Source organism: Heptranchias perlo, chromosome 26 (genome assembly GCF_035084215.1).
Source record: "Heptranchias perlo isolate sHepPer1 chromosome 26, sHepPer1.hap1, whole genome shotgun sequence".
Taxonomy (NCBI): domain Eukaryota; kingdom Metazoa; phylum Chordata; class Chondrichthyes; order Hexanchiformes; family Hexanchidae; genus Heptranchias; species Heptranchias perlo.
The window spans coordinates 21,856,257-21,869,469 of NC_090350.1; the positions used below are offsets into that span (position 1 = coordinate 21,856,257).

A 13,213-nucleotide genomic window follows, 5' to 3' on the forward strand; every position below is an offset into this window, starting at 1 on the left:
GAAGTGTGTTCATGATAGGAATTTGCTTATGTCAGGGTTGTCTGTACTTAAATTTGAGGGTATTAATTTATTGTACATTGCAAATTGCAAATCAGAAAGAAATGTTTCAGAGTGCTTGTTAAATGGATCATACGTTGAAACCCACAATTTGAGAGTAGACCAGTTCTTCCGTAAAGCGACCATAAGTGTTCATCTCTTTTGCTTTTACATATTATGTTCTTGTTAACCACACCTGTATGGTAGTAATCACTGGTCATGAGCAAAACTATGCAGTTTTTCACTCTTCTTCTGTCTATGAATGTAAAATAAAGAGGAATTTGTCTGAAGGTCAATAAACTTGAACAACATCTGGAATCAGTCAATTGTCATGACCAAGCTATCCCCAGATGCCCTTTGTGATTCTTCTATTTACATCATTCTGTGTACAATTGCACCATCTAAGATGTATAGTACAACAACAACTTGCATTTATATAGCTCCTTTAACATAGTAAAAGGTCCCAAAGCGCTTACAGACAATGCAATGTACACCTTTGAAGGCTGTTGTTATTGTTTCTTCTAACAAAACAAATCAAAATAATTCTTACTTTCGCTCTAGGTTCAGAGTATATCTATGTTCTGTGTTTGTATTGTCCAGATTGAGTATAGCTGTTTCTGCAAGTGACAAGAAGCAAAATAAGTCAAACAATCCCTCGCTCCCCTCTTATCGATCATTTCTAGATAAAATTGATTCAGAGAGGAGTACTGATTAATGGTGAACTACTTTTTGCCACAATATTTTCTTGGCTGTCATTGATCAAACATATCATGTGGCTTCACTTCACTCTATAAACAATAAAGAAACAAAAAGATCAAGCTCAGTTACCCAGTTCTAAAGAATTTTCATATGTAAAGATTTTCAGTTGGTGTTAAGACTTAAAATTAAATTATACGATGTACCTTTGGGGAGTTTTCATGCCAATTTTTCCCTACCCCATCTCTCCTGAAGCATTGACTCCTTGGTTCCATAGCCACAGATGCCCTTCCTATATCTCGCCCAAATGGCCTTTAATCATGTGAGAGTTTTAACAGTAATTGCCCGCAGGCTGTTTAACTGCAGATTGTAGCTGAGCCCAATCCTGCCTTCACCTGATGTGCACACAAGCATATTCCAGCAATAGCATTCAGGAAGTGGGAACAGTGGTTAATTTTCTTCTCCTTAACCCCAGACCAATTGACTCATCCCTGCCACACCGCTAATTAAATCTAAAGGGTAATTTTGCAAAGGGGAGACTTCTGACATGGAACATATCAACAGGAGCATGGGTTGCAGATGTGGTCCTATAGTGTTATAGCCCTATCTCTGACTTGCACTCCCATCTAACGAGGTTCCACACCGCAAGTGGAACTGGCAAAATTACCCCACTACTGTGCTTTTATACTTGTGTAAAGAGAGAAGTGTAAAAGGTATAAAAGGAGATTTTACACTTCAGTGCTCCCATTGTGAAACTGCATTCACTGGGATCACATATGGAGAAAATGTTCACCCCCCATCCCATTTTCTGATCATTCTACCTGGGAGTGCTGATTTGGAAAATCTCTCCCCTATAGTTCATTTAATAATACAGGAGTTATAGAGAACTGGAAATGTTGTTCTTTATAGGTGACAGTATTCCCTGAAATTAGAACAGTGTCCTTACTGATACTCCCCAAGATTTGTACGGTGTGGGTTTCAAGTTTTTGATTTCTGAATAAAAATGTTGAAAAGGCAATTCCAGTTTCATTAGTGATAGGGACAGTAATGATTTTTCCCTAACTCCATTCAAACCTTTCCCTGTACAAAATGAAGCAATTTGTATCTATTGAATTAGTTTGTAACCATAATGTACTACAGCAAATGAAGCTGAATGCTATTATGCTATTCCTAATAGGATAATGATTATACACGCCGTTTCTTAATGATAGAATATTTTTTAATATATAGATTAAAGGTTAATTTCTATTTACTCTAATTTCAATACTGTAGAACTTTTTGTAACTGAGCAAAGCAAAGTTTGCAGAGGTTGAGCACGCATGCATTCATGGGGATTTTAAAATTGTACTGCAACTGTATTAATAGTTTACATTTTCCATTTCCGATGCATTTTATAGGTCTCTCTTGCTGAGAATGTGAAATTATGGGCAGTTTTGCACCATGGAGGCACATCTATTTGGAATTAGGCAAATATTGCCTCAAACTCGTTTCGCAGATTGTTACACAGTCAAAACAGCTATGGATAAGTGGCATTGCTTTGGTTTTATTCAACTGGAATCCACTCTCCCGCAGCAAACTCCACGTGATATCAAGAAACGGCTGAGTGCACTGGATACAGCAAAGGCTATGGGCCCCAACAGCATCCCAGCTTTAATGCTTGTGCTCCAGAACTAGCCACGCCTCTAGCCAAACAGCTACAACATTGGCATCTACCCAACAATGTGGAAAATTGCCCAGGTATGTCCTGTCCACAAAAAGCAGGACAAATCCAATGCAGCCAATTACCGCCCCATCAGCCTACTCTCAATCATCTGCAAAGTGATGGAAGGTGTTGTCGACAGTGCTATCAAGCGGCACTTACTCACCAATAACCTGCTCACCAATGCTCAGTTTGGGTTCCGCCAGAACCGCTCAGCTCCAGACCTCATTACAGCCTTGGTCCAAATATGGACAAAAGAGCTGAATTCCAGAGGTGAGGTGACAGTGACTGCCCTTGACATCAAGGCAGCATTTAACCGAGTATGGCACCAAGGAGCCCTAGTAAAATTGAAATCAATGGGTATCAAGGGGTAAACTCTCCAGTGGCTGGAGTCATACCTAGCACAAAGGAAGATGGTAGTGGTTGTTGGAGGCCAATCATCTCAGCCCCAGGACATTGCTGCAGGAGTTCCTCAGGGCAGTGTCCTAGGCCCAACCATCTTCAGCTGCTTCATCAATGACCTCCCCTTCATCATAAGATCAGAAATGGGGATGTTCGCTGATGATTGCACAGTGTTCAGTTCCATTTGCAACCCCTCAGATAATGAAGCAGTCTGTGCCCTCATGCAGCAAGACCTGGACAACATCCAGGCTTGGGCTGATAAGTGGCAAGTAACATTCGCGCCAGACCAGTGTCAGGCAATGACCATCTCCAACAAGAGAGAGTCTAACCACCTCCCCTTGACATTCAATGGCATTACCATTGCCGAATCCCCCACCATCAACATCCTGGGGGTCACCATTGACCAGAAACTTAACTGGAACAGCCATATAAATACTGTGGCTACAAGAGCAGGTCAGAGGCTGGGTATTCTGCAGCGAGTGACTCACCTCCTGATTCCCCAAAGCCTTTCCACCATCTACAAGGCACAAGTCAGGAGTGTGATGGAATACTCTCCACTTGCCTGGATGTGTGCAGCTCCAACAACACTCAAGAAGCTCGACACCATCTAGGACAAAGCAGCCCACTTGATTGGCACCCCATCCACCACCCTAAACATTCACTCCCTTCACCACCGGCGCACTGTGGCTGCAGTGTGTACCATTCACAGGATGCACTGCAACAACTCGCCAAGGCTTCTTCAACAGCACCTCCCAAACCCGTGACCTCTACCATCTGGAAGGACAAGGGCAGCAGGCACATGGAAACAACACCACCTGCACGTTCCCCTCCAAGTCACACACCATCCCGACTTAGAAATATATCGCCATTCCTTCATTGTCGCTGGGTCAAAATCCTGGCAATCCCTTCCTAACAGCACTGTGGGAGAACCTTCACCACACGGACTGCAGCGGTTCAAGAAGGCGACTCACCACCACCTTCTCAAGGGCAATTAGGGATGGGCAATAAATGCTGGCCTCGCCAACGACGCCCACATCCCATGAACGAATAAAAGAAACTGGAATTCACTCTCCCACAGCAAACTCAAATCCAGATCCACGACCACTGAAAACCCGGTGAAGGCCAGATAATAGACTCATAGTTAGTGAGAAGATTTCTCACGTATTGATGTGATCTTCACACTGACAGCACAGTTCATTAATTTTGCATCGCTTTATCTCCTCTGACATCACGTGCATGTGAGATACAAAATTTTGATTGGCACCTTATTTGAAAGTAGTGCATTGAAGCAGTAATATTTTGAGATGCACTACTTTCAAATAAGAAAGTCATGAACCAAACAAATTTTTAAAAATTCTCCAGCTTCTCAGTTCCTCAATAGCAGATTTTAGAGACTCCCTGTGCTAAATAACGGCAGCAAAACAGGCCAACAGCAATTGTTCTTCTTTGATCACCAGCAATGCCTCATTATTTGAACTAAATATAAATTAGATCATTTTTCCATTCTTCTTGGTCTTAGTTTCTCTTTCCATCCATCTCATCCTTTCATTCTCCCTAAACCTCTCAGCTTCACTCATCTGCTTCCTGAAATCAAACTCCTTCCCGCTTTCTGCCTGTGACTTATGGGGTTTGATTTTCCCGGGAAAAAGTCGGCAGGATGATAGTTAAAGAGCCAAATGTACCTCATTAAGGTACTTAAGGCACTTTACTTGTGATAGATTACGTACTTAGAACGATTTTTAACTTACCTGGGCGGCTTGCCCACCGCTTCTGATTCACGCCTGGTGAAACCAGGCATGAAGGGCCGGATCAGGCAAAAAGAAACAAAATAAATTAAATAAAAAAACCATTGCATGAAGTTAAATCACAAAATCAACCTACCTTTCCACCCTGCTCTGATGTCCGATGTCTCCCTCTCCGATCTTCCCCTCTTCACCCCACCCCGATGTCCCCCCGTTTTCCCCTTCTTCACCCCCCACCAATCTCCCCTTCTTCACTCCCCTCTGCCTCCCCTAATCTCCCCTTCTTCACCACCCTCTCCCCCAATCTCCCCTTCTTCACCCCCCTCTCCCCCCGATCTTCCCCTCTCTCCCCACCCCGATCTTCCATTCCAGTGCCGAATAACGTCTTGCGCGAGCCCCCCCTTGCGTTGCAGCCCCTGATGGCAGCCAGCCAGTCTGTCAATCAGACTGGCTGCCGGGCGCAAAACCTAGAGAGCACGTTTATCACCATTAATTACGATGCGATCACGTTGGAAATAGGAAGGTTTGTTTATTCAGGTTGCCACAAGCACCTTCACCACCCCCGACCCCCCCCCCCCCGCACCACTTCTAACCTGCCACCATTTCAAAATTGAGCCCGTGATCTCACCTTGGTCTGACCCCATTTTATGCACTTGTTCTCTTTCCCTTATGTTTATCCCCATCTGTTATCTCTCTCACCCATATCATGTTTGTCTGTTATCTATCATTGCTTCACTTTCTCCAGTTCTTTTCCTTCACATTTCTAATGTTCCATCCTCCTACGCTGTCTTCATTCTGCTCCTTTTCTGCATCTTAGGCCTTAAATTGTCTGTCTCTTCTTTTTGCATTCATCTCTTCTTCACATCTTCATCCAACTTTCCAACTTCTCTCGATCTAAGATCTCTGGGGTTAGGGGATGCCGACTTTAAATATATAACTTAGTGACAGCTATTTTCTGTTGAGCAACAGAAGACTGGCACTCAATAAACTCTCAGTGATTACATCATAATCATTAATCTTTTCATCATATCATCTCACAACACCATGAAATGATCTGGCTCTTGATATTTGCCAAAAGCCTGTAGCTGATAAAAAAAGAGAAAAACAAAATAAAAAGTCCCAACCTATGTTCCATAAAAAATGACTAAATTAAATTAATTTAATTTTATGATTCTGATAATGGCGCCAACAATTTGAGTTTTGCTCCAGCAGTTTGTGATGTTATCTAAACCTCTTATAAACTTTTTTAGGTGCCCATGATTACTCTGCAATGAAAGTGCAATAGATTTATTTTTAGATTGACAGAAGTAACTGTTTTAAATAAAAGAAGCAGTGAATGTTTTGTTTGCATGTGAACTTTCCTCCTGACTGTTGATTGGTTTTCCATGAAGTAGTATAACTGGCACAACTGAGCAATAAAATGCATAATCTTCTGCTGTTGCCATGCAATAGTCTAAGGCTCAATAGAGCCATTGTACATTTTTTTATCTTCTAGTGTAGACCCACTGTTAGAGAAATTATAGGAACATAGGATAGGAGTAGGCCATTTAGTCCCTCAAGCCTGTTCCGCTATTCAATTAGATCAAGGCTGATCTGTATCTCAACTTCATTTACTTGCCTTTGCTCCATATCCCTTGAAACCTTACTTAACAAAAATCTATTGATCTCAGTCTTGAGAGTTTCAGTTGAACCAGCATCAATAGGGGGAAAGATTTCCACTACCCTTTGTGTGAAAAAGTGTTTCCTGATTTCACTCCGAAATGGCCTAGCTTTAATGTTAAGGATATGCCCCCTTATTCTTGATTCCCCCACCAGAGGAAATAGTTTCTCTGTATCTACCCTACCGAATCCCTTTATCATTTTAAACACCTCGAATCGATCATCCCTCAACCTTCTTAACTCAAGGGAATAAAAAAACAGGTTTATGCAACCTGTCCTTATAATTTAACTCTTCAAGCCCTGATATCATTCTGGTGAATCTGTGCTGTACCCCCCCCCCCCCCAAGGCCAATATATCTTTCCTAAGGCAGAGTGTTCAAAACTGAACACATTACTCTAGGTGGGGCCTGACCAAGACTCTGTGCAACTGAAGTATAACTTCCTCACTTTTGTAAATCCAACTCCGTTGAGATAAAGGCCAACATGCCATTAGACCTTTTGATTACTTTTTGTACCTGTGCAATAGTTTTTAGTGATTTGTGTATATGGACACCTAAATCCCTTTGTATTAATTTTTGGATTCTTAAGAACTTGGAGGGAGGTTTGTGCTCATTGTTTATAGTGAAATTATAAATATGTTCTTTATACATATATATATATATATATATATATATATATAAATAGTGAACAGTGGAAATATTTCCCATTCTGCTGCCAATCAAAAATCAGTATTTTATAATGGTCTTTTTTTTATCTTAGGGGAATAACTGGATAATAGAAATGTTTTCCTCATCAATATAAAAAGCTATTTTGCACACATCAAGCTCACACAAACAGATAACTGCCCGGTTAATCTCTTTTTGGTGGCATTGCTTAAGGGAGGAATGTTGGCCACGGCCCCAGGAGAGGTGGGACTAAAAAACAGCTTCTCAATACAGTGACTGCTACAAACCTTATGAACTTCATCAGAAGATAGCTCTCACATCATCTTGACCTTCTGTGATTTGCTCACATGTTTTTGGAGCAAAGAAACAGATCCATACAGGTTCACAACTTCAGACTTGCTATGTTTGAGACAAGGAGTATTGTTCTATTATCATTTCTCCATGCTCTTCCCCAAATCATAATTATTCTGGAACTTTATTAATATATAACTCTTCAAAATTGGGGTTCAATCAAAACTAAAAGTGATCAAAATGTATTGAGAAAAGCAATATAATTTCATGTGGACATTTTTAAATAAGAGCCTTGCCTTCTAAGGCCTGATACAGTGAAGGATGAGATGCACCTATATTATTAATGAGATGCCAAATTTGAGCAATAAGTGGGGATATATCAATCGATTGACCACAAATCTTTAATGATTATCTACTTAACATTGGCTTAGAGATTTATTATCAGCCTACTTTAATAATACTTAATTAAGTTTGTGAGAGGGAAACAATTTTAAGTCATAGAAATATGGATTTAAACATAATATGCAATGGTAATGGGGACTGTATATGAATGTAGATTATACACAGTGTTTAATGATAATGGAGACAATATATGAATGAGAATCGTGTGTATATGTATATGATAGGCATGTTGATGAGGACTACGCATTCATACTTTAACCTCAAAAAATGAAAATTAAACTCCCAATTACATGCTGCCAAAAAACAAGCTTACTCTTGCCTCCAAAGATAAAAAGTGGATTTACCCTCCACTACACCACCAGACAAGACAGAGATGGTTTACCATCTCATCCAAAGGATAGGATCTCCAATTCTTGTATACTCTTTCGGTACTGTAATCAAGCATCATCCTAGAAAATGTGTTCAAGGCCTAGAGTGGGGCCTGAACCCACAATCTTCTAATTCAAATGCAAGAGTGATACTAATTTAGCCAAGCTGACATTGCTGATCCATAGTGTCATAGTATCATAGTAGATACAGCACAGGAGGAGGCCATTCAGCCCATCGTGCCTGTGCCGGCTCTTTGAAAGAGCTAATCAATTAGTCCCATTTCCCTGGTCTTTCCCTACGGCCCTGTGAATACTTTCTCTTCAAGTATTTATCCAATTCCTTTTTGAAGGTAACTATTAAATCTGCTTCCACCACCCTTTCAGGCAGTGCATTCCAGATCACAACTCACAGCACTAAAAAAATGATTCCTCATGTTATCTCTGGCTCTTTTGCCAATCACCTTACATCTGTGTCCTCTAGTAACCAACCCTTCTGCCACTGGAAATAATTTCTCCTTGTTTACTCTATCAAAACCATTTATAGTTCATTGATATCCTGTTTTTATGCCCTATTGCAATTGGAAGACATGGAAACTTATCATAGTTTTCTCTTAGAGATTTTTCCTGTGTTGTGTGATTTACTCAAGAAATTAAATCAGGAAAAGACCATGACAGTGCAAATTGTACACAATAAATTGGAAGGAATGAGCTCAATGAGTCAAATGGCCTCTTCTTGTTTCATCATTTCTTCTGTCCTTCAAGAGCATTAATAAACTTTGACTGTAGAAGTGAAACTTGACTGAGCTCCAATTTGTTGGTCAGTTTGGATTCCTGTGTCTTTTGAAACAACAAAATTTGGCATTCTCCATAATTAAGTCAGAATCCAGATCAAATTGGCCAAGTTTATGCAGTTATGACTTTTTATTTTTATACCACGTTCAAACAGAATAGTCAGAATATTTATCGGAATGGGGGGAAACAAAATAAATTTGGTATTGATTATTTTTGGTTCTTTGCATTACCTTTTTAAATAGCTAACAAAAAAAATCATTGTGGTTAGCCCATAGAATACAATTTAATCCTAATAAATTACATTACATAGAATGTACAACACAGAAACAGGCCATTTGGCCCAACAGGTCCATGCCGGTGTTTATGCTTCACAGGAGTCTCCTCCCTCCCTACTTCACCTACCCTATCCCTTCTACCCTTCTATTCCTTTTGCCTTCGTGTGTTTATCTAACTTCCCCTTAAATGCATCTATGCTAATCGTCTCAACCACTCCTTGTGGTAGTGAGTTCCACATTATAAGGAGGGAATTGCAGAGCTAAGGGCCTACGCAGCTGATGGCACGGCCGCCAATGGTGGTACAATTAAAAGCGGGAATGCGCAAGAGGCCAGAATTAGAGGTGCGCAGAAATCTCGGAGGGTTGTAGGGCTGGAAGAGTTTACAGAGATAGGGTGGAGCGAGGCTATGGAGAGATTTGAAAACAAGGACGAGAATTTTAAAATCGAGGCGTTGCCAGACCGTGAGCCAACGTAGGTCAGTGAGCACGTGGGCAAAATATATAAGCAGTCTGCCAGGAAACATTACTTTTAGATTAAGATTTCTGCAGACTGCTTATTAAAGAAGTATCTGCAATATTGTTTATCCTCCTTTCATTTAATTATCCATGTTAAAACCAAAATAAATTAAGCCCTTTCATCATACTAAATATACTCTCTTACAACAGTTTATGTACAAAAGATGACTAACATGTGCTGGGCTGACAACATCCAGTGCACAGAGCAAGGAAAATGGAAATAATTGGGGAATATTTTCTGCTTGGATCAGGACTATATTTAATTGTTACGTCTGAATGAGGAATTCATTATAATGGGAGTAAACGGAAAGTGATTTGGTACACTGGAATTCAATGCTTTGTATTTGTATTACCCTTGAGTTGGGATAGATTTAGAAATAAGTCTGTGATCATTATTTTCTTTGTAATTGCTCAATGCAGTCATTAAAAGAGTGGGATTAGGGCATTCTCTTTAATAAGCTAAAGTTGTGAAATTAGGCACACAGGCCCGTGCTCGCAATGTGTTGTATTTCACAGCTAAGAAAATTCCCAACTTTTTAGGGGCTATTCTAGTGACCATTATAGGCTATTCTTATTATATTTGTAAAATTGATCTAAAAAGATCTCATTCCAGATTTCACTTCATTTTCACTGGCTCTTTCCCCATAGTACCGCTCACCCAAGTCTGCCCTCACCAAGAGAAGTAGGCTTCTTAAAACTGTGGATCAGTTTTGAGTGTTATTTGCAAAGTAGATTTCTTTTTCTACTAAAACTTACTTTACTGTACATTTCCCACTGTGCATTGATTCCTATTGCTGCAGAGGGCATAATTTTGCAGTGCAAGACTTTTCAGTTACCATTCCCTTTCATATAGAAGCCTTTCTTACATCTGCCATTTGACTTGCAGGAGAGTGCTTGTGGTAGGAATCCTATTGGGTATCCCAAAGTACTGAACAATTTCGATGAGGAATATAAATTCAAGATAGGACAGGAAAAGCAAGTGCAATTGCACTTAAAGCATCATATACACCCCTGCTCTTACCCTTGTCCCACATTTGATAATCCAGGCAACTCAGAGATAACAACAACTTCCAAACATTTAGCTGGAGGAAATTTCTGCTAATCCAGTACTGGATGTCGAACAAGCAGCGTGACAAATCAGAGACATTGGAGGGGTCAAGAGAGGTGGTGGTGAGGTAGAGCTGGGTGTCGTCAGCATACCTGTGGAACCTGATTTTGTGTTCCTGGATGATGTCGCCAAATGGCAGCATGTAGATGAGAAACAGGAGGGGGCTAAGGATAGATCCTTGGGGGACTCCAGAGGTAATGGTCAGGGAGCGGGAAGAGAAGCCATTGCAGGTGATTCTCTGGTTACGACTGGATAGATAAGAACGGAACAAGGCGAGGGCAGTCCTACCCAGCTGGACGACGGAGGAGAGGCGTTGGAGAGGATGCACTGGTCAACGGTCTCAACAGCTACAGACAAGTCAAGTAGGATGAGGAGGGATAGTTTACCATGGTCACAGTAACATAGGATGTCATTTTGTGACTTTGATAAGGGCCATTTCAGTGCTGTGGCAGGGGCGGAAACCCGATTGGAGGGGTTCAAACATGGAGTTGCAGGAAAGATGGGCACAGATTTGGGAGGCGACAACACATTCAAGGACTTTGGAGAGAAAAGGGAGGTTGGAGATGGGGCAGTAGTTTGCAAGGACAGAAGGGTCAAGGGTGGGTTTTTTGAGGGGGGGGGTGATGATGACGGATTTGAAGGGGAAAAGGAGTTGTCACAGTGCTATGGTATCAACCATCCAGACTAAATTGTAAACAACGTCCCCAAAAGGGACAGCTCTTTCTCTAGCTGTGGTGTTTACCACTGCATTTAGCTTCTATGCTCCTGAATCCTTCCAAGCCACCACACAGGACATATGCCAAATCAGCCAGTCTGCTGTCCACAGATGCATCAAGCAAGTAGCAGAAATCAGCTGACATCATTGTCAAGAATGCACATGGCATCTGTATAGAGCTAAGCCGTTCAGGGGTGATGTTAGGAAGCACTTCTTCACACAAACAGTAGTGGAAATCTGGAACTTTCTCCCCCAAAAAACTGTTGAGGCTGGGGGTCAATTGAAAATTTCAAAACTGAGATTGTTAGATTTTTGTTGGGCAAGGGTATTAAGAGTTACGGGACCAAGGCGGGTAGATGGAGTTAAGATATAGATCAGCCATGATCTAAATGAATGGTAGAACAGGCTCAAGGGGCTGAAAGGCCGACTCTTGTTTCTATGTTCCTTCCTGTATGGCCATCTGGACTCCTCGCATCAACCATATTGCCTACAAGAACAGAAAGGTTTCTCATTCCATTAATGTATAGCAGTGTTAGGCCACAGAAATATCAACCTGCAACTCAATGCATCCATTATGCTGTCCAGAGTGACTGGATTATTTGAAGGCCCACAGAGACTGGATGGTTGGCTGCTTGGAGACAAAGGAAACCTTCCTCAAATCTGAAAACCCCCTAAACAACAACGGAGTGAAAATAAAATAAAGCTCATTGATCAACCAGAATAACTGTTGAGCACACCATCGGTACGCTCAAGCAAAGATTTCACTGCTTGAACCCGTCAGGTTATATGCACCAGCAAAGGTCTCCAAAGTCATCACCATCTGCTGCATGTGCAGAACAAGATGAGGAAGCATCCTTTTCCCGCCGCATGTTGATTCTGGGCCTTCCCTTCAGGTGAACATGCGGCAGGAAAAGGAAGATGAAGAAGAGGAGACAGAAATGGAAAAAGCACATTTGGAGCCAGGAAGCAGTAGGCACTAATAGAAAATTGCTTCTATTAATTTGCACATTTGGACCTTGCTGAACTAGTCCTTTCCAAGGTGACAACACACAGTTGCTCAGTACAAACCATTTTATCTATTTCCATCTACTGTGGCTTATGCACCATATATGCCCCTTCTGCCATCTGCCATCTATCAAATATAGGCACCATCGTCCCTCCTCATTGGTGACCCTATAAGGTTTCTCCCCATAGTTCTTAATGTTGTTCTATGGCTTATAAGTGTTTGTACTATTAATATTTTGCTATTTTATTTTGCTTGTGTACAATTCTAATTCTCATAGAATAAGTTCAAGTGTTAGTTTTCATCTGAACTGTATAGTCAGACTGCATGATGTTTTTCACTTTTTAGAGTGGAGCGAAGTACATGGTAGGCACTCCACGCAACCTCTAGTGAGACACAACTCAATAAAAAGGTAATTGTTAATCCCATGGCAAGCTATTTCCATTCACAGCATGCGTAAGGATGTTAAACATATTTGAAAGTTCTTTATCTGAATGCACGTAGCATTCGTAACAAAATGGACGAGATAACGGCACAAATAACGACGTATGGGTATGATCTTGTGGCCATTACAGAAACATGGCTGCAGGATGACAACGACTGGGAATTAAATATGCCAGGGTATTTAACAATCAGGAAGGACAGGCAGGAAGGAAGGGGAGGTGGGGTGGCTATGTTAATAAGGGAAGGAATCACTGTAATACAGAAAAATGATATTCGGACAAAGGATCAGGATAATGAAACAGTTTGGGTAGAGATAAGGAATAATAAGGGAAAAAAAACACTAGTGGGCGTAGTATATAGGCCTCATAATAGTTGCAACTCTGCTGGAAGAAGTATTAAT

General features: G+C 41.1%; 1 long non-coding RNA gene across 1 annotated transcript in view; it reads right to left on the reverse strand.

The window, feature by feature from the left end:
* Positions 1 to 13,213, reverse strand: part of LOC137342550 (uncharacterized) — a 19,461-nt gene continuing 6,248 nt past the window's right edge. The window contains exons 2-3 of the long non-coding RNA XR_010967287.1: positions 587 to 653; positions 1 to 292 (exon numbers count right to left, since the gene is read on the reverse strand). This is a non-coding gene — a long non-coding RNA (uncharacterized lncRNA). The remainder of the gene's footprint in view (positions 293 to 586; positions 654 to 13,213) is intronic.